This window comes from Cervus canadensis, chromosome 23 (assembly GCF_019320065.1).
Source record: "Cervus canadensis isolate Bull #8, Minnesota chromosome 23, ASM1932006v1, whole genome shotgun sequence".
In the NCBI taxonomy this organism is placed as follows: Eukaryota; Metazoa; Chordata; class Mammalia; order Artiodactyla; family Cervidae; genus Cervus; species Cervus canadensis.
Genome location: NC_057408.1, coordinates 15,458,278 through 15,485,882, shown reverse-complemented (window position 1 = coordinate 15,485,882; position 27,605 = coordinate 15,458,278). Strand labels below are relative to the sequence as shown.

At 45.9% G+C, this 27,605-nt stretch overlaps 1 protein-coding gene across 10 annotated transcripts in view; it reads left to right on the top strand.

Moving 5' to 3' along the window:
* RNF152 (ring finger protein 152) overlaps positions 1-27,605 on the top strand; it is an 86,492-nt gene that overhangs the window by 40,740 nt on the left and 18,147 nt on the right. The window contains exon 1 of one of the 10 annotated variants that reach the window (XM_043443860.1): positions 12,961-13,412. The exons of 8 other annotated variants lie outside the window; for them this stretch is intronic. The gene's annotated coding sequence lies outside the window, so the exon portion shown is untranslated. Of the gene's footprint in view, positions 1-12,960; positions 13,413-13,693; positions 13,716-27,605 lie in introns of those variants that run through there. One more of the 10 variants, XM_043443863.1, reaches the window with a different exon arrangement.

The following is a 27,605-nucleotide window of genomic DNA, read 5'->3' as shown; positions in this document are numbered from 1 at the left end:
TTGGACTGAGAATTATAAAGTGTGCATTGGCTGAATTTTTGAGCAGGCTTTCGAGACTAAACGGGCTACCCTGGTGGCTCAGATGGTAGAGAATCTGCCTGCAATTCAAGAGACCCCAGTTCGATTCCTGGGTGGGGAAGATCCCCTGGAGAAGGGAATGGCTACCCACTCCCGTGGGGTTGCAAACTGTCGGACAGGACTGAGCGACTAACACTTTCCCTCTTCGTGGGACTAAACAACAACAATGGTCAGGTTCACCATATGCAAAGATTATTAGGAGATGGGTTTAATTGGGAAGACTGTCAGCCCAGCTGCCTCTGCCTCTGCTGTAGGAAGCCAGTGTCTCGAAGAGTAGGGGGTGTGAGTGCTTAGAGGGTGGTCACCCAAACTGGGCAGTGTCTGCAAGTACGGATGAATGTATCTACCCATGTAAGGGGAGATGCTAGAGAAACTGTCAGAACTTGTTGTAAGGGAAGAAGACTTTTTGATTATAAATGTCAGATTTCAGCACCTAATTAGATGAAAGGTTGATGTTTTCTAGCACAGACGCTTCCAGGTGGCTCCGCTGGTTTGAGTGGCGGCTTGAAGGGCACGCTCTGTATGCCCCGCTGGCATGGGGCTGGCATGTGGGCTTGGCGAGATAGCTGGCACTCTGAGCCAACTTCATTGTTCACCGAGTTTTATCTCATATCCCTAGCATTTCCCTTCCTCCACAGCATGGCCAGAGCTGTCACCCCTGTAAATGAACAAGAAAATCTTCTTAACCCAGCCTCTCTGCTGGCGTAAAAATCCTACAGTGTCACCAGCATCGTTCTGCCCTCAGATCCACTTCTGGCCCCTGGGAGGAATAGAGGGAATAAAATGAATGAAATAAGCCCTTTGTTACTTGCCCTGCATAAATTGTTCATCACTAGGGTGAGTAGGTGAATAAATGCCTTTTTGCAATGCGTTGTGAATATCTAAAGCAGTCATCAGCGCTTTAAAAACCATGATAACATGCATTTTGCAAATTCCCTTGAGAGAAAAATTTTCACTGCATCTTACTGCTCTCCTTGGAGGTAAAAGTTTTAAGCACATATGACCCACAGACCCATGCTTTCAGTACTCCTTTAAATAAAAAATATTATTGGAGTTGTTTTATTCCTCTTATTCCTCATCACCCTCCAGAGTTACTGGGTAGACGTGAGATGAGTAATTTGGTAGACGGTGTGTGCTGGGAGTGTAGAAAAGGAAGCTTCCCTTCCAGATAAAATCTTCTGCTGTGAACATAGCAGACTCAAACATGCTTCTGACCCCAAATAGCAAAACAAGTACGCAGAACCCACCAGCGTGGGTGTGGTTTATCGCTCCAAGCCGTGCCAATAGATGGCCTTTGCCATGTGAAGGGTGGCGGTGGGGGATCATTTTAATTATTTGCAGTGTTCTGTTCCTGATAACTCTGTGAATTAGTTGGGATTTTATAAAAGACATTTGCTCATGAATTTGACTTTGGCTCTCATGTGATATTATAACCTGATCTGTGCTCGGTAGAGTCTTACTGTGCTTTTCAGACACCTAGACTACCACATAGGGCTTTTTTTTTTTTTTTTTCCCACATAGGGCTTTTTATACCACAGCGACATTCCTAAGGGAAGCTGATATCTAATTTGGTGAGGCTTGGCTTGAGAAACCAATAGAAATGTCTAGAAATAACACTGGGAACCTAAGTCATTTCTAGCTGGAGCTGGATTTTCTATGGGAGTGTGCATGAGTTTTAAAGAAAATAGCCTTACCAATCGCTCAGAAATGGTTATCCACGTTCCTCTGGTACAAGTCCCCGTGAGCCACTCTACCATCCTTTCCGTAGCCAGTCAGCCAGCACCTAGCCAGGTCTGAGCTTTAAAATGCAGGACACTTGGGGGGAAAACCCACCTAACCCACTTCCATCCTGAGGAGTCGGGTGGTTGTGCTTGATGGATGTTCAGGACACCCATCCAGGTCGCCTGGGAAGGCACTCTGTAGTCACGCGTTTAAACTTTGGCCACGAAGGCAGGGTCAGTTGGAGAGGAGCCTCCTGTGGGCCCTAATTTTTATGAAAACAAGTCTCCAGGGAAACACAGCCCCGTGCCTCTTGGCTTGAGTCTGACAGCTGCCAGGCTTGTTAAAGAAATGACAGCAGAGAAACAGCGGGCGGCAGGGAACACGAGAGACTGTGTTCTGCTTTTCCATCGTGCGCGTGGTCAGCTGTCAATTAATAGAACTTCGCTGCGAGTCAGAGAACTGGGCCACAAAAGGTCTTTCAGGAAATGTTCATAATGTGGAATTATTCTGATCCTTATTGTGTCGGTTGAAAAATGGAACAATGGCTTGTTCATAACACATTGTTCAGCAGGAAGAAATATAGTAATGGGAATTGCTGGGTAAGTAAATAGCAGACTGAATACGACAACATTTGTGGTAAAAATAAGTGCGAACCCTTAAAAAAATCAGAACTGAGTTGAGTTTTGTGATTTGCTGTTACTGTCCTTGTTCTGACTTTGAAGTAATACCTTCCAGTGTAGCCCTTGGGCCAAATCCAGCCCGACTCCTGTTTCTGTAAATTAAGTTTTATTAGCACACAGGCACTGTGTTGAATATGGCTGCTTATTGTATATACGGCTGCTTCCTGCTACAGTGGCAGAGCTGAACAGTTGCAATAGATGCAGTAAGATCCACAGAACCTAAGGAATCTACCATCTCTCCCTGTACTGAAAAAAGTGCGTTCATATCTGTTCTAGAACATAGGCACTCAAAGCAGCCTTGGTGATTCACTGGCACATTGACTTCTGAGAAGTAACGGCCTAGGGCATTCTTTATCTGGGGCTTCGGTGATCAGACTCCGTGAAGTTATAGACACAGTTCTGTTTGTGTGCTTCTGTGTATTTTTCTGCGTCTCTACCTTCTCAGACATGGAGGGATCTGCACCCTTCATCACTTTTTCAAAATCGTTTGTAACCCTCCAAAACTGCGAATCAGTAGGCTAGAAAAGGGAGGCCTTGACTCAGAATTCATGGATTCATGTTTGCCGTGATAGTAACAAAGATCTTACTACTTCACGCTAAGAAAAGTCAGGCCCAGCTGGTGCTTCCTTGTTTATATATTCTTCAGTAAAGAATGTAAGATTTGCGGCACAGCCCAGTTGTGGGCTACGACATTGTGTGACTGTTATTAATGGGTGAGGGATTATTTCATGGATATTGGTTCCTTGAGCCCTAATAGCTATTGTCACATCACATTGTGCTTCTGAAGATATTTATTACCTGACTCTCCCACCTTGGAAAAATGAAAGCTCTAAGGGCCAAAATTATAGGCCTTCGTAGTGACTTTTTATGGATCCCCACTAGAAATCACTGCTAGTTAGCCTGACAATGTTATTAAACATCCATCATGTAGAGAACCCTGTAGGAATTTCTAGAAGGCAGAAGATGGAATCTAAAATGGACTGAGGCTGACTGCTGATCGCCTTTCCTATGAATGGCTGCTTCACATGGTCTGTGCGTCTTCCTCACCCTTAATCAGGCTCCTGCAGGAGGTATTAGGACCAGAGACTTACAAGTCATCTCAAGGTTACCTGGACAGACACGTGCTTCCGGGGATAGAAGCTGTACAGATCAGTAGAGGGAGGAATAACAGTGATTTAGAAAACTGGGGTGTCAGAAGTCGAGAAAGAAAAGAAGCTCAGAACTGTCTGAGGAGCACTGACCTTGGAACCAAAATATCACCCTCACAAACCAGAAAGATACTTTGCTTCGCAATTGAAATTTTTTTTTATCCATTAGAGATTCATGTAGGTTAAGTGTTAGGCGCTCAGTCGTGTCTGACTCTTTGCTACCACAGGGACTATAGCCCACCAGGCTCCACTGTCCGTGAAGTTCTCCAGGTAAGAATACTAAAGTGGGTAGCCATTCCCTTCTTCAGGGGAGTCTTCCTGACCCAGGGATCAAGCCTGGGTCTCCTGCATTGCAGCAGATTCTTTACCTTCTGAGCCACCAGGGAAGCCCCTAATGTAGCTTTACGGTGGATTACAATTAAGAATTTAAATACTTTTTGGTGCTGATTTTCAACGAGGGTTGAAGCAAACAGGTGGCTGAGATGCTGGATTCTGGAAGCTGGAATGGAGTTGTGTTCAGTGCAAGCCTGGCTCTCGGGCTGCCTGGGACCCAGGGACTCTGAAAGTTAGCCTGTGAAGTCAGGAAGTTAGAAGCAAACAGCGTGTGCCTAGGAGCGAGACCAAGGCTGCCTCATCAGATGGAACTAGGCGGCTCCAGACCCCAGAGTGTGAGGCTATGGAAGAGGAGGAGGAGCTGTGAGGGACAGGACTCCACTTTGTAGGTTCAGGTCCTCAGGATTGTGGGTTTCAGAGAAAAGACAGACCAGTTCAGGCTGCAGGATTCTAGGAGACTTGACTGATGTTGAGGATTTTCTACTTCATAGAAGCAAAACTTTGAACATTCCAGTAGAGCTCTAATGTTACATATTTTTTGTAGGTGTGTCTGCTTACAGGCCCTGGAGCAGAGATATCCAGTGGTCATGAGCACACCTATTAGCCAAGTCTTGGTTTCTAAACGCCATTCTGCAACTAAGAGGAATTTCTTAGTTGGAATTTCTTAGTTTCTCCTTGGAGAAATCTGATTCTGGGCTGGGGGAGGGGAAATATAAGATGAACCTAAAACACCGTTTTGTGCCAGGAAGTAAGGAAGTGCTCAAAGGATGGCTGGGTCATTTCCAAAGGACATAGCAGGCAGGTTGAAGAAGCTCCCAATAGCCAAACCTGGGTCATTTTCAGCATCAAAATAAATATAGCAATAATGGATCACAATTCATTGAGTAATATAACGTCAGTGAATCCATACTAATATGAATAAGATAAATAAGGAAAATAAGACATTCTATTAAAGATAGATAATACTAATAAATGTAGAATAAAAGGTAGAATTAAGTCATCATTGGTAATCATCTTGTAATGGTTAATTCAGGAAAGAAATGTTAAAGTAAAAACAAAATTAGCGAGTGGAAGCTTGATAAAGAACAGGATTTACATAGCTTCAGGCTATCTCTCCACAAAATACTTGTTAAATACAAAAGAAGAAGGGATTAAAGAGTAACTTTGTAAGGCATGGTTCCGGCGAGGCAGAAAAGGAAAGACGACCTCAACAGAAGTAGGTTACCTTTATTCAGGCAAGGAGGGGCGACAGTCGGCCTAATGACCAGGCTGAGCGCCGAAAGGGATCAGGGAGGCTTCATACTTATAGGGAGGTTTGTGGAAGCGATAAGGGAAACGTCAATCAGGCGGGATATTTTGAGTATTCTTTTGTTGAGATGACACTTGTAGTTGGGCAGGGGGTGATAAGTCTTCTGGGCGGGTGTAGGGGGTGGTAGGTTTCCGGACAGGGGGTGATAAGTCTCAGATAGATGCAGCTGGCCTGGAGCATCAGGATGGAACTAAAGTTATGCTTTGTTTTCTCCGAAGTTAGATGATTCAGCAAGGGGCCTTTGAGACTGTTGTTCTCTTTTCTAGGCCCAAAAGACTCCTTCATTCCAGACCCTGAAATCATAAGAAAAAGGGGAAAAGGGCGCCGTATCTCTCTGGCTACTTCCTGCTGGATAGGGGCGACGGTTTTGGGTCTGGAATGGAGGATCGTCTTAGGGCCCACAGTCTCCTTTTTTTGAGCTTGAGGTGAGGCTCTCGAGAAGAAGAATGGTCTTTACCTGATCTCAAGAGATGGCCTGAATCCGTTCTTGGAGAAACCTTTGAAAGAGATTAAAGAGACAGGGTCCAAATAAGAGGAATAGAATGATAAGTACCAATGGTCCCAGGAAAGGGAGCAACCAAGGGAGTATCTGTTGGAACAGGTTTTGGGGAATGTAAAGGTTTTGTAACTCTTTCCTGCGGCGTTCAATTCTGTCTCTAAGTTCTTTGACTCGGCCCTGGACTATGCCCGTTTCATTAACAAAATAGGAGCAGTCTTCTCTTAGGAAAAGGCAGGTCCCTCTCTTTTCTGCGGTGAGAACATCCTGAGGGGAGACAGTTACTAGGCCTATAGCAAGGATTAAGATTAGGAGTGCAGTTATGGTTAGAGAGACAGGGAGAGGCCAGTCAGGGTGAGGGGCAGAAGGCCCCGAGTTGGTGGTTGTTTGAATCTGAGGAGGAACAGTGCTCATTAGGATGTAGAATGATGTAGAGAATGAGAGTAAAGAAATCAATTTCGTCTGGAGTCAGGTTGTAGAAGGTTCCCTGGAGCCACAGTTGAGACACCAGTGTAGTCAGGTCTTTGAAGGAGGTTCCTGTTGGGGAGCTGATCCAGAGGTCTTGTAGTAGTTGGGTCAGGAACAGTTGTAGGTTGAAGAGAGTCCAGGTCATTCAGTGTCCTCTCCGATGGTTGACAGGGGTTGTCGCCAGGTGAATTTTAAGGAGGTGGGTCCTGTGAGGGAGACCTGATAGGTGTCATTTAAGGAGGGCAGCGCAGGATTAGAGGTGACCCATTTTAGACGAGAGAGGTGTACCCAGGAGGTGACCTTTTCGAGTTTAGCTGCAGTTGGGGTAAGGAGGATGACTTTGAATGGTCCCTGCCACTTTGGGGTTAGGTCACCCTGGGGATTATCAGACAGATAGACCATGTCCCCAATTTGTAAAGGGGGCAGGGAGGCTTGGGGGTCAGGGGCAGGCAGATTGTGGTTGACGTATCTCCAGAGGGCATTGCGGAGTTGCGCCAGCAGAGGGGAGTGTAGGAAGCTTGGTGTGGGAGGAGGTTCGGGGGGAGTCCAGGAGGGAGCATGGGCCTTCCATACATCACCCCAAAGGGGCTCAGCCCCAGGGGCTTTCTGGGCAAAGCCCGTATTCTGAGGAGAACAATTGGTAAAAGTTTAGTCCAATCCAGATGTACCTCGAGGGTTAATTTGGTAAGGGTTTCTTTGATTATTCTATTCATCCTTTCTACCCTTCCTGAGGACTGGGGACGGTATGGAATGTGAAATTTCCAGGGTATCTGTAAGAATTGGACAAGTTGTTGGGTGACCTTGGATGTAAATTCTGGGCCATTATCAGACTGTAGGGATGAAGGCAGCCCAAACCTGGGGATAATTTCTGTGAGGAGAATTTGGGCCACGGTGTGGGCTCTTTTGTTTGTAGTGGGAAATGCTTTTACCCATCCCGAAAAGGTGTCTACAAGGACTAGTAGGTATCTGACTCTCCGGACCCGGGGCATATGAGTAAAGTCTATCTGCCAATCTTGTGCTGGGAGGCTGCCTCGCATTTGATGGGTTGGAAAGGATGTCGGTTTAAGGTTGGAATTGGGGTTAGTACGTTGACATGTTTGACAGGAGCGGGTAAGGTTATCTAAATATTGTTGGTCAGCAGTGGATATGAGGAAGTGGTTATGGAGGAACTGCTGGAGTGTCTTGGATGAGGGATGAAAAAGTGAGTGTAGATAAGAGAGGATTTCTCTGGTGGTGGGAGGGTCGGGTGGAGTCAGAGCTAAGATGACAGGGGACTGGAGGGAAGGATGGGACAGTGCTATCTCCTTTGCCTTCTGGTCTGCAGCATTGTTGTAGGCTGATATGAGACTTTCCTTTTGATGTCCCCTACAGTGGAGGACAGCGGTTTGTTTGGTAAGAGTGCTGCCTCTAGAAGTTTGTGAATCAGGTCTGAATTAATAATAGGGGATCCCTTTTGGGTTAGGAAACCTCTTTTTCTCCATATTAGGATGTTTGAGTGAAGTATGTTATAGGCATATTTGGAGTCTGTGTGTATGTTAACCCTTAGATTTTTAGCCAGAGTTAAAGCTCTGGTGAGAGCTATCAGTTCTGCCTGTTGGGAGGTGGTGTGAGGTGGCAGCGGTGAAGCTTCAATTGTCTGGGTTTTATGATTGTGACGAAGGTCCCCCTGGATGATGGCATATCCTGCTGCAAACGGTGGGGATTTTTGAGAGCTGCCATCAATGAACCAGTGTGGGGTGTCTGGGTCTAGGATGGGCTGATCTGTTACATGTTGGAAGGGGTTTTGGGTAAGATCTACTGTTAGGCTGCAGCTATGTAAGAGGGAGTCTGTTGTAGAGGACGTGGGTAATAAGCTGGCAGGGTTAAGGGGAGAGCAGGGGGAGAATGAGAGCTGAGGGTCGAGGAGAAAGGCATGTAGGACCTGTACCCTGGAAGGGGGAAGGGAGAGGAAAGCCCGATGTGACAGCAAGTCTCGGAAGGTGTGTGGAGAACAGACTGCTAAAGGGGCATGTCTAGAGAGTTTATTTGCTTCGGGTACGAGGGCTGCGATAGCAGCCATGGCCTGTATGCAGGGAGGCCACCCCTTGGTCACCATGTCCAGCTGTTTTGACAGATAGGCTGTGGGAGCCCAGCTGTCTCCAGCCCGCTGACACAGAAGCCCCAGGGCCTGTCCTTGGTTGGAATGTGCAAAGAGAAAGAATGGTCTGGTGTGATCTGGCAGGTGGAGAGTTGGCACTCGGAGGAGGCTCTGGGTGAGTTGGTGAAGAGGATTGGCCAGCGAGGAACGATTAAAGAGGGGCTCATCTAGACATCTTTTAGTTGTCTCATAGAGCGGCTTTGCAATGAGGGAGAAGTTGGGGATCCAGATACGGAAAAAATTTAGGAGGCCGAGGATAGACAGGAGTTCCCTTTTTGTTTTTGGAAGTGGACAGTTAATTAAGGCCTGGATTCTATCTGGGGGAATAGTTCTTTGTTGATGGGATATGGAAAGTCCCAGGTAGGTGACTTTTGTTTGGACTATTTGGGCCTTAGATTGGGATACCCGATAACCCCAGGATCCCAAGGCCTCAAGGAGTTTGGCAGTATGTTGGAGGCAGAGTTTTCGGGTTGAGCTACAAAGGAGGAGGTCATCTACGTATTGGAGGAGATGACTTGGGGCTAGGTTGAGAGTCTGTAGGTCCTTTTGTAAAGCCTGTCCAAAAAAGTGAGGACTGTCTCTGAACCCCTGGGGGAGAACTGTCCATGTTAGCTGTTGGGAAACGTGAGTCTCGGGGTCTTGCCAGGTGAAGGTGAAAAGAGGTTGGGAGAGGGGGTGGAGGGGGATAGTGAAAAAAGCGTCTTTGAGATCTAATACTGTGAAGTGGGTTGCAGTCGGGGGTATGGTAGACAGAAGGGTGTAAGGGTTAGGGACTACTGGGAATGTCGGCATAATAGCCTCATTGATTTTTCTCAGGTCCTGGACCAGTCTCCAAGAGTTTGGTCCCTTTTTTACTGCCAGAATAGGGGTGTTGTGTGGTGAATGGGTAGGAATTAGGATAGAGGCTTGAAGAAGACAGTCTATGATAGGCTTAAGTCCCTTGTGGGCCTCTGGGGTGAGAGAATACTGTTGTTGGGTGATTATAGTCGAGGGGTCTTTTAGGGTAATGTGGACTGGGGGATGATGTTTGGCTATTGAGGGGTGATCAGTGTCCCAGACTTGGGGGTCTAAGGCAGGTAGATCTAAGGGAAGGTCAGGGGTGCGGGATAGGGACTGTCCAGGTGCCATTTGCATGCAGAATATAGAGACTGTATCGAGGGGGATATGGTAATAAAGACCCCCAATTTGGATAACACATCTCTCTCTAGAAGTGTCATTGGGCACTGAGGCATTATAAGGAATGAGTGTATAAGGGTTGATTTTCTAAATTGACAGAGTAATGGAGGGCTGATTTTTGGCCTTAGGAGAACTCTAGAGACTCTCTTGATTGTGATTTTTGAGTCTTGAGTTGGGCCAGAGTAGGAAGTTAAGAGAGAGAAAGTGGCTCCAGTGTCTATTATAAAAGAGGTCTTTTTTCCGGCCACTACCCCGTCTACCCTAAGTTCCGAGCCCGTGTTTAAGACATGGGCCGGGGGGCTGGAACCCGGGCCCCATCATTGGAACAATTCTTGTAGAGTTGGGCTGGGGTTCCGGGGAGAAGTGGGGATCTCCTCAGATGCGCCAGGGCGTCCCTGTGGACATTCCACTCTCCAGGTCTGGGAGGTGGGGACCTCCCCAGGGGTGCCAGGGCACTCCCGGGGACAGTCCATCTTCCAGTGTCCCCATTGGCCACAGGTTGGGCATGCTTTTGTCGGGGGCCGCGGGTTTGGGCATGCCTTTGCCCAGTGTCCTGACTGGTTGCATCGGAAGCAGGGTCCGGGGGGAGTCTTAAGACTCGTTCTGGGATGACTTGGGCCAGGCTGATTTTTTTTCTTTAATTGCTGCTGCCAAAAGGGCATATTTAGCTTTTCTCTCACGTTCTTTTTCTCTCTTAGCCTCCTCCTCTCTATTATTGAACACCTTGAAGGCTACTTCTAGAAGGTCTCTCTGGGGGGTCTCAGGGCCCTTTTCTAGTTGGCGAAGCTTGCGTCTGATGTCAGGGGCAGATTGGCTGATGAACTGAACATGAAGGTACAGTAACCCAGCAGGGGTAGTGATATCTAGGTTGGTATACTTTTGGACTGCCTCTGTGAGGCGTGCCAAGAATAAGGCTGGATTTTTGTCTGCCCTTTGGGTGACTTCCCTGACTCTATCATAATTGACATGGATATGAGTATTTTTCTGCATTCCTTCTAGAATGCAGGTGATCATATGATTGAGTCTCCTGATACCTGGGTCACCGGGCTGGTAAGTCTAGTGGGGATCTAACTGAGGCACAGCCTCATCAGCAACTGGGCTGTCCCGGTCTTGGTTATGTAAATGATCAGCATGGGCTTTTGCTGCTTGCCAGATACGGTCTTTTTCATCTGGGGTGAGAGTGGCATTTAGGATATAATATACGTTACTCCATGTGAGGTTATAGGCCTGGGAGAGTCTCAGGAATTCTTTTCTGTATCTGGTAGGATTTTCAGAAAATGATCTTAACTTTTCTTCTATCTGGCTCATATCTGACAATGAAAATGGCACATGGACTCGGGTGGGGCCCTGGGGTCCTGCGACCTCTCTTAGGGGAAACATGTGCTGGGTACGTGACCGTGTGGCAGGGGGGGAAGGAAGGGGGGAGGGGGAGTCAGGAGAGGTTTCAGTGCCAGTAGGTGAGTTGGATGAAGGGGAAGGAGAGGGGCGGCGGGGTGGCGGGTAGGGAGGGGGCTCGTCCGCGGGGTCGAACTCTGGGGGTGCAGAAAGTTGCGGTCTGCGGTTAATTGAGGAAGAAGAGCTCTTTTGCTTGGGAGGCAAGGTGCATAGAAGGACTTCGTGGGTGGAGTAGGCCTGGCATAGGGAGGGCCTGCTCCGAAGAGCCCAAAAGGCTTGGGCATAGGGGATCTCCGACCACTTGCCATTCCGTTTAAGGAAGTCAGTGAGATTTTGGAGAATGTTAAAGTCAAATGTGCCGACCTCAGGCCAGCGGTCTTGATTGTCTAATCGATATTGAGGCCAAATCTGTGTACAGAGTTGCTTTAAGCGGTTAGCTTTGAGTTCAGTGAGTGAGAGTGGTTTGAGATTTTTGAGAACACAGGCCAGAGGGGAATCTTTTGGGACAGAGTGGCCAGACCCCATAATTGAAAGGCAAGCAGAGGCTCCTATTGGGAACTCGAGTCGTCACCCGCAGTCGCAATAGGAGTTATGAGAAGAGAGCTCTGTGTCGAGGTGGAGCGTCCCCCACCGTCGCCCACAGAGTGGCCCTGGGCCGGGGGTCCCTGGGACCCGGAGAGGACTGAATTCTAGGGCGCCTCTAGAACTCCGTCCGGATCGGATCTTACCTTAATCTAGGGGCCGGCTGGAGTGGAGTGTTGCATGTAGAGCGGTCGAATGGCAAGAGGTCCCTATTCTGGAGGTCGTCAGAGAGAGAGAGAAAAGGGGGTAAAGCCGAGGCCTGGGGGTACGCAAATCATCAATAAAGTCTTAGCACAAGACTTGCACCGCTCACGAAGGCACTAGGCGTCCCCGAGGGGAACTTAAGAGCCCTGGCAGAGAAGTGAGCTCGGAGGATGTTTGCGCTCCCAGACTCCGGGGAAAAGGGGAAAACAGTGAGAGGGAGGGAAGAGTGAGAGAGAGTGAGACGAGTGCCTCGCCCCCTCCCGGGTTTCGGCACCAAAAATGTAAGGCATGGTTCCGGCGAGGCAGAAAAGGAAAGACGACCTCAACAGAAGTAGGTTACCTTTATTCAGGCAAGGAGGGGCGACAGTCGGCCTAATGACCAGGCTGAGCGCCGAAAGGGATCAGGGAGGCTTCATACTTATAGGGAGGTTTGTGGAAGCGATAAGGGAAACGTCAATCAGGCGGGATATTTTGAGTATTCTTTTGTTGAGATGACACTTGTAGTTGGGCAGGGGGTGATAAGTCTTCTGGGCGGGTGTAGGGGGTGGTAGGTTTCCGGACAGGGGGTGATAAGTCCCAGATAGATGCAGCTGGCCTGGAGCATCAGGATGGAACTAAAGTTATGCTTTGTTTTCTCCGAAGTTAGATGATTCAGCAAGGGGCCTTTGAGACTGTTGTTCTCTTTTCTAGGCCCAAAAGACTCCTTCAAACTTTACTTTGGAGAAACCTGGGAGACACAAGTGATCAAGTAACTATAATACAGTCACTTGCTAAGATAGAAGGAGAAAATGATAGTATTGCTTCTGTAATATCTCCCCTCTCTCCACCAAAAATGTATAACCTGAATCTGTTCCTGAGAAAACATCACACAAACTCCCAGGTAGGCCCTAGTGATAAAGAACCCTCCTGCCAGTGCAGGAGACCTAAGAGACACAGGTTCGATCCCTAGGTCAGGAAGATTCCCTGGAGAAGGACATGGCAACCCACTCCAGTGTTCTTGCCTGGGAAATCCCATGGACAGAGGGGCCTGGTGGGCTACAGTCCTTGGGGTCGCAAAGAATCGGACACGACTTCTGTTTGTTCTGTGCTGCAAAATATAATTGATGGTAATCTTCAGATTGTCAAGGTTATAAGGGAAAGGGAAGACTGAAGAACTCTTCCAGATGGAAGAAGAATAAAGAAACATGACAAGTAAATACGGCCTGTGACTCTGGGTCCTGTCCTTTTGTATTATTAGGGCATCTGATTAAATGTGGGTGTGGTCTGTGGCAGTGTATCAGTGTTAATTTCCTGATGTTAATGGTCCTACTGCAGTGAATTAGGAAATGCGTTGATGAGTACACGAGGGTAATGGGACCTCCGGTCTGAAACTTTCAAGTGATTTAGGGGAGGGGGAAGTTATTTGGTATTCTGCAACAAGGTGGATAATCATTGTTTATTGAAGTTGTGTAAGATGACAAAGGTCAGCTTGGATTGCAGATGGGTGAAGAGGTTGGGGATGAATTGGCAGCTTGTGTTGTCTTTATCAGAAAAGCATATTCCAGTGGGGACAAGAACAATGGAGTAAATGGGAAAACTTGTCAGTGGAGGATAAAGGAGCATCGACCTATGAAAGGCTCTAACACTGCACGTGTCCTCCAGGAGGGAGTTGTTGGGAGGCGAGGCGCTGAGTCACGAGCAAAGGGTGGGTTAAGGCTCTGACGGGTCTGGGTGTGGAGTGGAAGCAGAGGCCTCGGGTGGGGCTTTGAGCAGAATCTGGGCATCGGTCTACATGTGTCCCTCACGGCCCCCTCCAGGGCCGTCCTCATCGGTGGTGGCTCTGCCAACTCGTCCTTGCCGTGGGTGTTAAAGCTGTCGGGGGCGCTCTCTGGCTGTGCGTGGGTACTCTGTGGCCAGGTTGGACAGGAGGAGTGGTTTGCCGGGCACTTCAGACGGATTATTCTGCAGTTTATTCTGGAAAGAGAGGTTGATTTAAACTCACACTGAGGTACGTTCCATTTAATCTCAGTTCTCTGAGGTTCATTTCTGTTAACGCTCATGAAAATCTGGCTGTCTCCAAGTACAGGCTGCAACGGGGGGAATTAAGTATCACTCCTCTGCCTTTGGTTAGGGGGCTGATCTTTAGAGTCCTTTTCGTGATTGCCGCTTCGGTCGCTTGAACATGCCGAGTAAGGAAAAAGCCAGAGGCTCAAATTGACAGTCTAGGGTTGTTTGTATTTCATGTTACCTTAATTCGCTGAAGATATGGATGCCTAGCGTGTGCTTGAATGCTGTGGTTTACACATAAAGAACATGCACCTGCTGCTCTCGAGGCCCCAGAGTTTGGAGAAGAATTGTGAGTGAACATGTAGTTTTAATGCTTCATGGGAAGGAACTTACTAGGGGGCTGACAAAGAGCTGAGGGACTGAGGAGGAGAAGCCTCCGATTTTGTAACGGCTTGTGAAGAGAAACCTTCAAGGCAGGAGGAGCAGCGTGTGTGTTTCTTCAGAGAGAGGCACAGAGGCGCCAACCAGGAGTTGGAGGGCGTTCCGGAGCCTGGGGGCTGTGGGAGATGTGATTAATGGGGCTGGATGAAGGACCTTGCGGGCCAGCCCTGAGGAGTCTTGGGGAAAAGAGTGCATTTGGGCGCTGTGAGCTAGGAGCTGCTCTAGACCCTTTGCCTGGCAAAAGAGAAGTTTAATCAAGACAAGCCCCAAGTTCGGTGTGTGAGTTTGCTTCAGCTGCCGCAGTAAGAAGTGCAGGTTTGGGTGGCCTGAACAACCGAAATTTATTTTCTCACAGTTTGGGAGGCCAGAAGTCCAAGTCCAGGTGTCCACGGAGGGGGGTTGCTTCGGAGGATTCTCTCCTTGGCTTGAATGACCATCTTTCCCCTGTGTTTTCACGTGGTATTCAAAACACCTGCCCGTTGCCAGTTCCCCCATCTTATAAGGACATCGTCACGTTGGATTAGGGCCACCCTCGTAGCCTCGTTTTCCCCGAATCCCCTCTTTGAAGGCTCTCCACACACAGCCGCGGTCTAAGGTCTTGGCGGGTGGGGCGGGGGATGACAGAGTTCAGTCAAGGAGGTTTATTTTTGTGGGTCACCGTGCTAATTTCTGAAGGGCGATTAGCAGCTTTTCTATGAGTGTGAGAGACTTGCTGAGCTCTATTGAGGCTTTCTCTCGCCTATAATCTTAGAAATAAAACGACTAACTAAACAGGTGGAATGGGATGAGTTTAATGTTTCACGGCGTTTGCAGCATTATGACACTTCAACCCAGCATGTATCTCCTGAGAACAAGGACATTCTCCTGCAAAATCACAATCAACCACACTCAAGAAATTCTCCATTAATTTGGTAGTGTCATTAAATATACAGTCTATATTCAACAATATCCTTTATCACCATAGCATTCCCCACTGTCTCAATCCTGGATCACATCAAGGTGCAGACATCGTATTTAATTACCACATCTTCTTAGTCTCTTGTAATCGGTTACACAACGGTCTCCTTGCCCCCCCCCCCTTTTTTTTGCCTTTCCACGGCATTGAAAGTTCTGAGGAGCCCATACCAGCCCTACATGTCTTGCACCCTCATGGTGAAATTCAAGATGACATTTTGGTTCAGTTCAGTTCAGTCGCTCAGTCGTGTCTGACTCTTTGTGACTGATCCCTTGGACTGCAGCATGCCAGGCCTCCCTGTCCATCAAGACCCTGATGCTGGGAAAGATTGAAGGCAGGAGGAGAAGGGGGCGACAGAGGATTAGATGGTTGGATGGCATCACCGACTCAATGGACATGAGTTTGAGTAAACTCCGGGAGTTGGTGACAATTTGATATTAATGATATTCCACTGCGTCACCACTGAAGGACCGTGACACGTGTGCTGAATTAGATCTTTGGTTAAAGGTGCTGTCTGCCCAATCTGTGCATTGTGAGGATGACTTTTTACCATTAAATAAGCAATCCATGTGCTGATTCTTTGAGCCAAGTAAATATCCTGTCTTTCAACAACCTTTCACCCAGTGATTTTTAGTATCTGTTGATGGACTTTGCCTAAATCAGTCACTGTGTTGGAGATGGGAAAATGGTGTTCTTTAGGTTTAATCAATGGTTTTTTTAACCTATAAGCTAGCACTTGTCAGTTATAAAACAAGAGTCTTCCTCCCTAGCTCCTCTCTTTCTTTCCCCTTCTCTTTCTGTATTTTTTTTTCCCGTTTGATTATCACTGTGGAGTCACAGATCATTTTTATAATTCAGTGTCTTATAAAATGTTACTTTGTCTTAGTCATCTTGGATTGCTGTAAACAGAATACCATAGACTGGGTGGCGTGAACAGCAAATACTTATTTCTCACAGTATGGAGGCAGGGAAAGTCAAGGTCAAGGGCTGGGCAGGTTCAGTTCCTGGCGAGCGCTCTCTTCCTGGTTCGCTGACGTCTGCTTTCTCACTGTCCTCACTTGGTGGAGAGAACGCTCTAGCATCTTCCTCTTCTTCCCTTCTTGAGGGCTCCACCCTGGCAACCTCATTTAAACCTAATTACCGCCAGCGGCCCCACCTTCAAGCACCATCACCTTGGGTTTAGAGCTTCAGTTTCAGGGAGACGCCAACATTCCGATGGTCGTTCTTTCCCATGTTCACATGTTGCCATGTTTGCGGCAGTTTAAGCACTTCAGGCTAACCCTTGTGGCTTCTGACACACCCCATCACTCTTACTTGATGGCACCGTGGGATGATCCCGGCTCTCACTTTGTATTTTCTCTGCCCTGGGCCTGAAATCAGCCATTTCCCGAGGATTTCAGGTTCTTTTTAGTGAGAAATAGTATTTAGAAACCAAGATCTAGGATTGAAGCATGCTCATTGTTACTGGACTTTCGTTGCTTCTAGACTTTTACAGTGGACAAAACTTAGAAATACATATATACTATTTTAACTTGTGATTGTATGCCTGTGGTTCCACTTTATATTCTGCACGACTGATTCCTTTTTACCTGCCCTGGTTTCAGTAGTTTTTTATATCCCCTTTTCCCACATGTGAAAACCTTCTTTCCTAACAACATCAATATAATTGCTTATTGCTTTAGCATGTAGTATGTACGCAATAGTTTCAGAATTACTGCTACACTGGCACCAATACCAACAACAAACCAATTAAGTAAAGTTCAGAATTGCTTGGCAGGTATCATCATCATCATTACTATTATTACTAGTAAAGAATGTACCCCACTGAGAGTGTGCCAAGTGTTTATGTTCAATGGTTATTAGCTGTGCTGTCCATCTGAAACCAGTTCCCTTGTTTCTGTTTATATTTAATTTTGGGGTCGGCTTTTACCCCCCATCTTCTTTGATTTAATTATTTTGAGGGATGTGTAAAATGTTTACATGACCTCAGAGTCACACCTGTTCAAAAGATACACTGAGAGGCTGCAGCCCCGCATGCTTCCTCTCCACTTCATGTCCGCCTGCTGATGACCATTTACGTTAATGAATTTATTCTTTTGTTTATTTGTGTAGAAATAAGCAAGTAAATAAGCAATAAAAAATATATTTTTACTCTCCTTCTTAATCTTTCACCTTGCTTTCTTTTCACTTCATCCAAAGCAGTTCATAGCGTCTTTCCCCTTCTGTATGGCCACGTGGTACTCACTGGGGAACAGACACCAATTAGTTTCCATGAATGGGAATTTAGATGACTTCCCCCCAGCATATTGGTGTTGCAGGTAATGATGAAATGAATGAATTACCAGTTGGACATGTTATTTTGTATTTTCGAGGTGTATTTTCAGAGTGAATATTTAAAAGTGAAAATACTGGGTTGAAGGTAAAGTCATAAATAGCTTTATAGATAATGACACACTCCCCTCCTACTGATTTGTTGTCTCAAGAGCAATGTTAAAGAGTGCCTGTTTGGGGGTGGATTATCAGAGCCCTTTTTCAGTTAGAGTAAGGAATTTTCAGTGGCTCTCAGCCCTTCGTTGACAAAATCACCCAGGGAGCTTTTGCAGATATTTACCTCAGAACCACATAACCCAGAAATTCATTTGTTCAGCCTCCAGTGGACATTATGAGGCATAGATTTAAATTATTTTGTTGAAGTACAAGTTTAACATCTAAGTTTAGTTACCAACATAGTAACTCTCTTCTTCAATGAGCTCACCATTCTCACCATTCTGGGAAGAGGAAATGCAAGCATCTTGTTAATCTGTGAATCCAGTCATGGTCATGATTTCTGAACTGCCTACACATACTGGTGATGATGTAGCTTTAATTTTTCAAAAATGACCTGATTTCAATTAGGTTTCATTCATTCTACAAGCATTTATTGAGCACCCACTGAATGCCAGCCATTGCCTAGATACTAAGGAAAGGATACAAGATCAGGTCCTGTCCTTAGGGTGTTCATTCCGGTTGGAGGAGAGGCAGGTACAGGAGAGGCCGTTGAACCCCTCAGCGGGCCAAATATGGGGTGTGTGTAGAGTCTTGCCCTTGAGGAGCTCCCTTTCCAGGGGGGCAGACACAAGTAAATGAAATATGATCATTATAAAAAGGGCTCCTTAGAGAATGCAGCAGGAGCATCTAACCCAGGTGGAAAGACGAGGGGAGGCTTCTTGGAGCTGGTGGTGGGCGTTTGGGCTGAGTGTTGCCCTACTGAAAGGGGGAGGACAGCACCCCAAGCCAGCATAATGATGTGTGTCCAAAAGCTCAGCAGTGAGAGAGGAGTTAGCTTTTAGGGAAACGCAAGTGCCTCCGAGTGGCTAGAGTGTGGGCTTCAAGCCAGGCACGACAGAAAGAAGATTGGATACGTACCCACAGGCCGCATCATCTGCCCCAGTGCCTGGTGCATAGTGGGTGTTAAATAAATCATTGGATGGCTGATCACACGAATGATGACTTGCTGATTTGTGGAACCCAGCAGTTTTGCACGAGCGTTTTGCTAACCACACTCAAGATAAAAGGAGTTGGTGTTCCCAGTGTACTTGATACTTTATCTTGTGGATAAAGTAGATTTTTTTTTTTTTGTAATGCAGATGGCAATCAGATTTTGAAAGTAGCCATGATTGGAAAGGGTCACCTGGATGATGTATTGCCCCATTCTGGATTGATGGGCAGAAAGAAAAATCTCTTCGAATTGTTTTCACAATGTTCCTGTCTCTTTATCTGCTTATTATAATCCAGCTTCGGGGATAGATGGCATTTAAAAAATGCATAGTCCTTTTGGCCCTGAGAGCCCATCAGCTAAAGAAAAACAAACGGGCTAGACTCACAGACAGCGCTTGTGTTCAGTGGTGTCAGCTGTGGATGGCTTCCTCAGGAAATCGTGTTGTGTGTGAGTCTGGTTCTGTAGTCTCAGATACTCCACTAGCCTGGAAAACGAGCAGTTGCAACAGTTCAAGCGACCAGGTGACGGACAGGAGTTCTGGTGGGAGTTGGATTGAGTCTGCAGCTATAGCGGTGGGTCCCTGTGAATCACCTTACATTTGAATTTCCTTAAGGCTTTGCTCCCTCTTCCCTCCTTTTAACATAGGTTACATCTGACCTTTTTTTAACTTACTCAGTGTTTTGAGAGCATTAGAGAATTATTTTCTGAAATAGACTGGCTGTCTCAATAAACCAATGTAATCTGATTCCCATGACCTACATCAGCTAATGGCTAGTGAGATGTCCGCTTTCATTTAAATCTGTATTTGTTGTTTTATTCCTATTATTATTATGTCTCTATGAAAAATGTCATAATATGCATAAAGCAAGGAAACAGCTATTTTCTCTGTTGGTAAAAGTCATTGAGTTTAGTAGAAGAAGCATAGAACCAGGAGGAGAAGGAAGCTGGCTGCCATTGTATAACTGGTATGAAGATTTGAAATATGCTTAACCATTTCTTCTGCTTTGAAAGAATAGCTTGAATTAAGCAGATATAGATTTACTGTGTTATTAAAGGTATTTGTAAAACAAGATCAGACTGACAAAAACTCAGCAATGTGAAGCATAGAAAATTACCACTTGGTGGATGAAAACATGCTTGAAAACCAGGCAGGACCTAACATAGGTCGGCTCCATCGAGAGTTAGCTTCTAAAATCCTATCAGTTTTATTTTCTGGCCTGAGAGACTCTATTTTAATTTGCTTTCTACTTACTAAATGAATGCTTATTAAATCAGACTGTTTGAAACTCAAAGATAGAGTTTGGGTAATGTTAAAAATATTAGCTTCCTGTTTTTAGGTACATTTTATGAATCTTATAAGAAAGATAAGTTATAGAGAATTTTTTTCTTAAATGAAACTAGAGCTCAGTAAGTTATTGGTATACTAAATAGACTTGAGGTAACAGAGTATTATCAGTCCATGACTATTTGGTTAATGTAATATTTGCCTTAGTGAATTGGGCTAGTGGTTTTCACCAAATAAGACTTATCAATTGCTTTATTTAACTGAGCTGCTAGCTTTGGAAAATAAGTATTCTGTCGTATAAAGGTACATAGTTTTATGTTTTAAATAGTTTTGGCTAGGTAATATGTCTATACATGTGTGAAAAGTGAAAGTGTTAGTCACTCAACCATGTCCAACTCTTTGTGACCCCATGGATGTAGCCCACCAGCCTCCTCTGTCCATGGGATTCTCCAGGGAAGAACACTGGAGGAAGTTGCCATGCTCTTCTCTAGGAATCTTCCCGACCCAGGGATCAAACCCAGGTCTCCTGCATTGCAGGCAGATTTTTTACCATCTGAGCCAATAGGGAGGCTAGCTTTGAAAAAGAAGTATTCTGTACTATAAAGATACATACTTTTATGTTTTAAGTAGTTTTAGTTAAGTATTATGTCTTTACATATGTACTTAACACAAAAAAAAATCCACATATTGTGACTAACAATACCAACTTCCCTACTTACTCAAATCCAAAATACTCTAAGATGACTTTATTCCAAACAAAAAAAAATATGAAAAGGATATTGCAAAAGGCATTGGTAGACATTGTTTTTAAGTGTTGGCCATTATTGATTAACTCAGATGTTGTGACTATCAGTTGTTTAAAAATCTGGCTTAAATATTTTACTTCCCCTAGAATTGAATGTATTTGATGGGATGGAGAAAAATTGCAATAATTCTGTAACAAAACCAGTTTGACTTAAGAATTGTCTGTCTCTGTTAGTTTCCACAAAATGGATTGGATCTTATGTGACCTATATATATATAAATATCCTAACAGATCATGACACATATATATTGCCACACATACATGGTATATTTAGAATATGTATTTATATTCTAAAAAGGTTACATAATTTTCAAAAAGGTTTTGGAAGTAATTTGTTCCTTCTTTGATGACGAGACCGCTAAGCTTTAATATTTGACAAGGATTTTAGTTAATTACAGAAGTCATTTACATGTCAAGTTTTAAAATAAAATGAGTTATTGCTTTTATCTGACACAGAGATTGTATTTTTACAGTGTTTTTTGCTTTGAAGGTACTTGGTGAAAGTAGGGGGTAAACACCGTGTCCTAAATTGCCAAATTTTTTTCCTCCCAGCAAGCTTAAATGCTTTGTTCACGGTCTTGTATATAAAGGTTTGGCTCATTCATTACCTCACATTTCGGTTTGCCCCTCCTTGGAAAGTTGAATTGTTTTAGTTGAGATAAAACGAGAATATGGGAGAGTCGGTGTGCCCTTTAATGCTGTGTCATTTATAAAGAAGTGCCCACCATCTAAGGTTGTACCATCTAAAGACCTGTCTGCTTACAGAGGAGCAAGGAGCTCTGATAAATAAATAAGAAAGGGAGAGGAGCTGAATCCAGCATTTGCCTGCGTCGGTTTTATAATCACAGCCTGGTGTTGAGTGAGAAGGGAATTTACAAGGCAAGGAATGGCTGTGGGCCCAGAGACAGTCCTTATTTGACAATGTGATGACCTAGTGATCATTTTGGCCCCCACACCCCCTTACGGGTATTTGACTGTAGCTTCTCAAAGGTGAAAAGAATGGGAATACTGTTAAGGTTTCATCTCTATAAACTTAAACATTTGTGATTCACTGTGCTCCTCCCTTGCCTCCATTTTTTTCTAGAGGGCCTATTAATGAAAATACCTATTTCTTTGTTGTCTAATAATTGACTTGGTGAAATATAACTTCATATAAATAACAGTATGTGTTAAAGCTAGTTTCCCAATAGTTGTCTAAGCGTCCCATGGAAGTCAGGACTCCAGTGCTTAGACAGTTTCAAAATGTAGAGAGTACTGGCCATCTCTGTGACCTCCAGACCCACCCCCCACCCCCCCAACCCCACCCGGCCCATTGCATCTCAGCAGAGCCACGCTCCTCAAAGTTGCCACCTCCATTCACTGGTCTGAACCAGAAACTGGGCGTCTTTGCTCGTCCTCCCTCCCCTCTCTCCCTTGCTCTCCTCTCGCACTGTACTACTATCCTGTCTCCAAGCCCTCTCCATTCGCGCTTCCCTTTTCTTCCATCCTCACAGTTTTCACTCCAGCCTTGCCCATCCTTCTCTTTCAGCTGAACTCCTGCCAACTCATCCCCACTCCTGGGGAAGCTTTAAAAAATAATACACAGTGGAATCTTACTCAGCCATAAAAAAGGACACATTCTGAAACTTGCTTTCATTTAGCATGGAGGGACCTTGAACACATGCTTAGTGAAATAGACCAGACCCAAAAGACAAGTATTATGGGATTCCCCTTACATGAGGTCCTACCTAGATAGCTGGTCCTTGGAACAAAATGCAGAAGAGAGGCTACCAGGCGCGTGGGGAAGGGGAAGGTAGGGAGTTCCTGTTTAATGGCTGTAGGGTTTCTGTTTGGGATAATGGACAAGTTCTGGAAATAGATCATGGAGATGAATCACCTCTATGAATGTACTCAGTATTATGAATGTACTTCATGCTATATTCTTTCAAATAGTTCAGCATAATAATGATAATGCAGTTATGGTTGGGAAACCTCTCTCCCTGAAGCTCCAATACTGTGGCCACCTGATGGGAAGAACCGACTCATTGGAAAAGACCCTGATGCTGGGAAAGATTGCAGGCAGGAGGAGAAGGGGATGACAGAGGATGAGATGGTCGGATGGCATCACCAACTCAATGGACGTGAGTTTGAGTAAGCTCCGGGAGTTGGTGATGGACAGGGAGGCCTGGCGTGCTGCAGTCCATGGGGTCACAAAGAGTCGGACACGACTGAGCGACTGGATAACAACTCTCCTATGAAGTCTTCCCAAGCCCCGTCACCTCCCAGATGAAATCCAGGCTCTGTGTAGGAGGAAGGAGGGGCCCCTGTCCCACTCCTTGGGATTCCACCTCTTCCTAAAGAGCTCCCGGGGCCCTGGCCTCCGTCAGCGCCCCCTCTGAGGACTGGCCGCGTGGCCCGCAGCCCCTGCCCCATCTGGCTCGGTTCGCCCCGTCCGCTCCCCGTCTCAGCCCCGCCTCCGTGGGGCCTGCGTCGCCGCTCGCTGCGCCTGGCCGCCTGGCGACCTCGCGTCTCCCCGAGCGGACAGGTGCGCGGTCGTTAGGACCAGAGCGGGCGGGAGGGGAAGTGGCCTCGCTCGGGGCCCAGCTGTTTCCTCCTGGCTTGCTTTAGCCGAGGTCGTGTCTTAACCCCCAGTTTCGTCATCCGCTTCTCCGCTGAGCTCGGAGCCGGGGTGGGTGCCGGCACCGAGAGCTTCCCGGGTGCTGGCGGAGATCAGTCTGGACGGTGGGCTGGGCGCTGTCCCCGTCCCCTCTTACAGGGGCACCCAGGCGCTGGCCCCGTTCCTCACCACCCCCATCTGCCCCACGTGGAACTCTGCCTCTTGCCTAAGCTGAGTCCTCAGCCTGGAGTCAAGATGCTGTCTTTTCCTGCAGACACCTCTCCTGACCTCCCCAGAGGGAGAGGGGCTCCTTCTCCGTGTCTACCTGATCCTCTATCCGGCCCGCCTTAAGCCCAGGTCACGCGGTCCTGTAGCTAGGAGGTGTGTAGGTGTGTAGGTGGCTTCTTTGCAAGGATTGGCCCCGTGTTTTTCTCTTTTCACCCCTCAAACCGAGAGCAGTGCCTCTTACTCAATAATGTTTGAATGCATGCATTTATAGTAGTGCTTGTCACTCTAGGGTTTTCTCTGTGAAGTTGAATAAACACCTTATTTTCAGAAATCATGGTCCTGGGACAATCTGAAATACCCTCAGAATATTGCTACTTTCCCCTAAATAAAAATCCACAGGTAGGGTTTTAAATACACAAACAAATTCAAAGATAGAAAGCAGAGCAGTGACTTTAGGGGCTGGGGGTCGGGGTGGGGGTAGGAAGGGCGGACTGGGTGAGGCGCACAGGCTGTTGGGTGGTGGAAATAGCTTGATTGGCACAGTGGTTTCACACCCTCTCACTGGTCAGAACTCATTGAACTGTACTCTTAAAACATGTGCATTTTATCATTGATACGTTTTACCTCAAAGTGACTTAAAAATATCGGAAAGCACGAGGAAAAATCTTTTGGATTTATTGTTTGGTTTGGAAAGATGAATTAATGATTGATAGCCTTTGGTTGCAGCACCGTTCAATATCTAGTTTAGGGGTTTGTACGTTTTTCTTTTTTTCTTACCTTGCCTAAATGGAAAATCAACGCTCATTGAGTTACTGCAGCTGGAAGTAAGAAAAAGCAGAAGTAATGAACAGACTGACAGCTGCCTCCCTGGGGCGCTTAGTTTTAGTACTGATGCCTTTAGGAATTCTTTGAAACTTCAGTTTGAGGCTTAATTCGTGCGATGAATCATCGATATTGAGGGTAGGTAGGGAGATTGAAGCAATAAACACTCCCTGCTCAAAGAAAATAATCTCGTGAATGGTTTTTGAATAGACTTATTTAAAGTGATGGCCATAAAACCCACCAGGTTTTTAACATGCCATCCTTTTTTCAAATGTTTAAAATAGAATGTTCTCCAGGTAACTAGAAGAACTCTTAAGAAATAAAGGAATTCAAAAAAGAGGGGGTATATGTATACATATGGGGCTTCCCGTGGCTCAGTGGTAAAGAATCTGCCTGCAATTCGCAGGAGCTGCGGATTCGATCCCTGGGTGGAGAAGATGCCCTGGAGGAGGGCATGGCAACCCACTCCAGTATTCTGGCCTGGAGAATCCCACGGACGGAGGAGCCTGGCGGGCCACAGTCCAGGGGTCACAAAGAGCCGGACACTGCTGAAACGACATAGCACACGTGTATACATATGACTGGTTCCCTTTTCTGTGCAGCAGAAGCGAACATGACATTGTAAAGCAACTGTGTGCATGTGTCAGCCACTAAGTCACCTCCAACTCTTAGTGACCTCATAGACTGTAGCCCACCAGGCTCCTCTGTTATGGGATTTTCTGGGCAAGAACGCTGGAGTGGGTTGCCTTTTCTTTCTCCAGGGGATCTTCCCCACCCAGCGATTGAATGTCTCCTGCATCTCCTGCATTGCAGGCACATTCTTTACCACTAAGCTACCTGGAAAGCCTGGAAAGCAATTATACTTCAATAAAAATTAATTAAAAAAGAAATATATCTATTAAATTTTTTTCATGTGTGAAAATAAGAGAGTCTTAACAATTAGGTGGTTTTAAAAACATTGAGCTAAGACTTTCTGGCCCTGTATCTCCTCCCAGCCTTCAGAGGCCTCAGCTGGATGGCGCTCTCATTGTAAATCACACGTGTTCTGTCGCACTTTGAAGGGATGCCCATGTGTTTGGGAAATGTATCCCAAAGTTGAACCATCAGAAGATGCTTCTGTATAGGGCTGAGATTCACCTGACCAAATCTAAATTTGTTGAGCTACTGCAGGACGATGCAGATGAAAAATAAGAATTGTATCCAAAGTTCAGAACATCAGGAGGCATTATCATGGTGTCTTTGTGAAGTTCCATCAGATGAAGGCTTGTCTTTAATCTGGAGCTGTCAAAAGGAATTCTAGAGCCATTGCTTATTTGTTGAAGCAGTAGAACCATATATTTCAGTGTGAAGAAACTTTGGAGCCCTAACTGTAAGTTCTCACCAATGGTGTTAGTAAATATTTGCTGTTGGTGGGACTAGCAGATGTTGGCCATTGTCAATGTTCTTTGCTCAGCTCTCTTTCCTCCTATTGTCTGGGAATGGTCATTTAAAAGGACAATGTAGTTGTAAAGCTGATACTCCCTTAATGTCTTCCTCAAATAATTATGGAAATATTTTGCATTCTGTGGCTTGACAGAAAACTCAGGTAAGATAGCTCATGTTAGAGCAATAAGCTGATTTGAGGATGGGTGTCTCCGGAGTAATATACTGAATTTCAGGGATTAAGGGCAGAGCTGATGAGAAACAATGTGGACCTGAGGTCAGCAGATGACGTCCTGTCGGCCGGGTCCCATCTGTGGCCTGTTTCTGTAAAGGGAGTCTTATTTAACGCAGCCTCAGCTGCTCTTTGACATTCGATCTGACTGTTTTGACACTTTGATGGCAGAGCTGAATATTTGCAAAAAAGCCTGCATGAACCCAAAAGCCTAAAAGACGCTTCATCTGCCCCACAGAGGAAGGTTGTGGGCCCTGACGTAAATGAAGTATCATGGGAAAACATTAAAAAAATGAATTCCCTAAAGGTTTCAGTTTGTGCTGGAATTTGTGGTTGGGTAAGAAACGGGCGTGGGATGCGCGTGTGTGATTCGTTTTGTGAAAATGCAGATATTTACACCGGCCTTCGGAGGCTCTCTGTCCCCTGCAGGTGAAGAGTAGGGGCCGGTGGGGGCCCCTGACAGAGAGAGGCCTCTGCTTTCCGGGGCGCTTGCCCTTCTGACAGCCCCTCAATCCTTAACGCACAGTCTTGGCCCTCAAGCCATTCACCCCAAAGGTGACTTAATGTGCTTCCTTGGCACTGGGCTGTCTTTAGATTTCACCTTGCAATACCACCTTAAACTCCGGCATCTCTTGAGACTTGTGAGTTCAGAGCCACCTTTGCTATCTGAGATAATGCTGACATGGGTCAGATGGGATGCTTAATCAAATAAAGAATATTTCTGTGTCCTTTTCTCTGACTCTTGCTCTCCAGTGTCTGGAGTCAAAAGAATAGTGGGCCAGCTTAGGTTACTTGGGCTCTAGTATCCTCTAACAGGCAATGATAGCTCTTTGCTTAGCGGTTCTGTCTAAGCCCTGTGCGCGATCAGCTGAATTTGTATGGTCACCTGAAGAAGAGCCTCCCTTTTACTGCTATGTCGACCCTTCCCCTTGACTTTGGTTCTCAGATCCTTCAGCACTACTCAGGATTCTATGAGTTGAAGTGACTGATCTTTTACCCTCTTCTCTACCTGTCTATCTGATGGCATCTTTTATCATCGCTTCTCTCCAGGGAGCCTGGGGATCCACTGACAGTCCTTTGTATCTCTTCTGCACCTTTGTGACCATCTGCACCTTTCTTTCTTCACCATCCTTGGGTGATCAGAGCAAGTGAAGGTGCAACTGTATGTCCGAGGCCAGTGTTAACCTTGGCTTCCATATGAACCAGACGGTTATGCAGGCGTCTCTTCAAGGGACAGTTGGAACCTCACCTTCATCTACTAGCAAGCTTGGATAATGGGATATCTTGCTTGAGCTGAGAAGGTTATTGATTAGATATAAAATAGTAATTCCTTTGATTATTGCTACAAATCAAAGTTGTGGCTGTTTTCTGTTAAGGTGTTAGCTCTCTTTATGCTCATTCATTAAATTCAAGGCATAAAGGAAGAAACTTCTTTTTTTTTTTTTTACCATCCTATTATTATTTATTTATTTATTTATTTTTAATTTTTTTATTAGTTGGAGGCTAATTGCTTCACAACATTTCAGTGGGTTTTGTCATACATTGACATGAATCAGCCATAGATTTACACTTATTCCCCATCCCGATCCCCCCTCCCATCTCCCTCTCCACCCGACTCCTCTGGGTC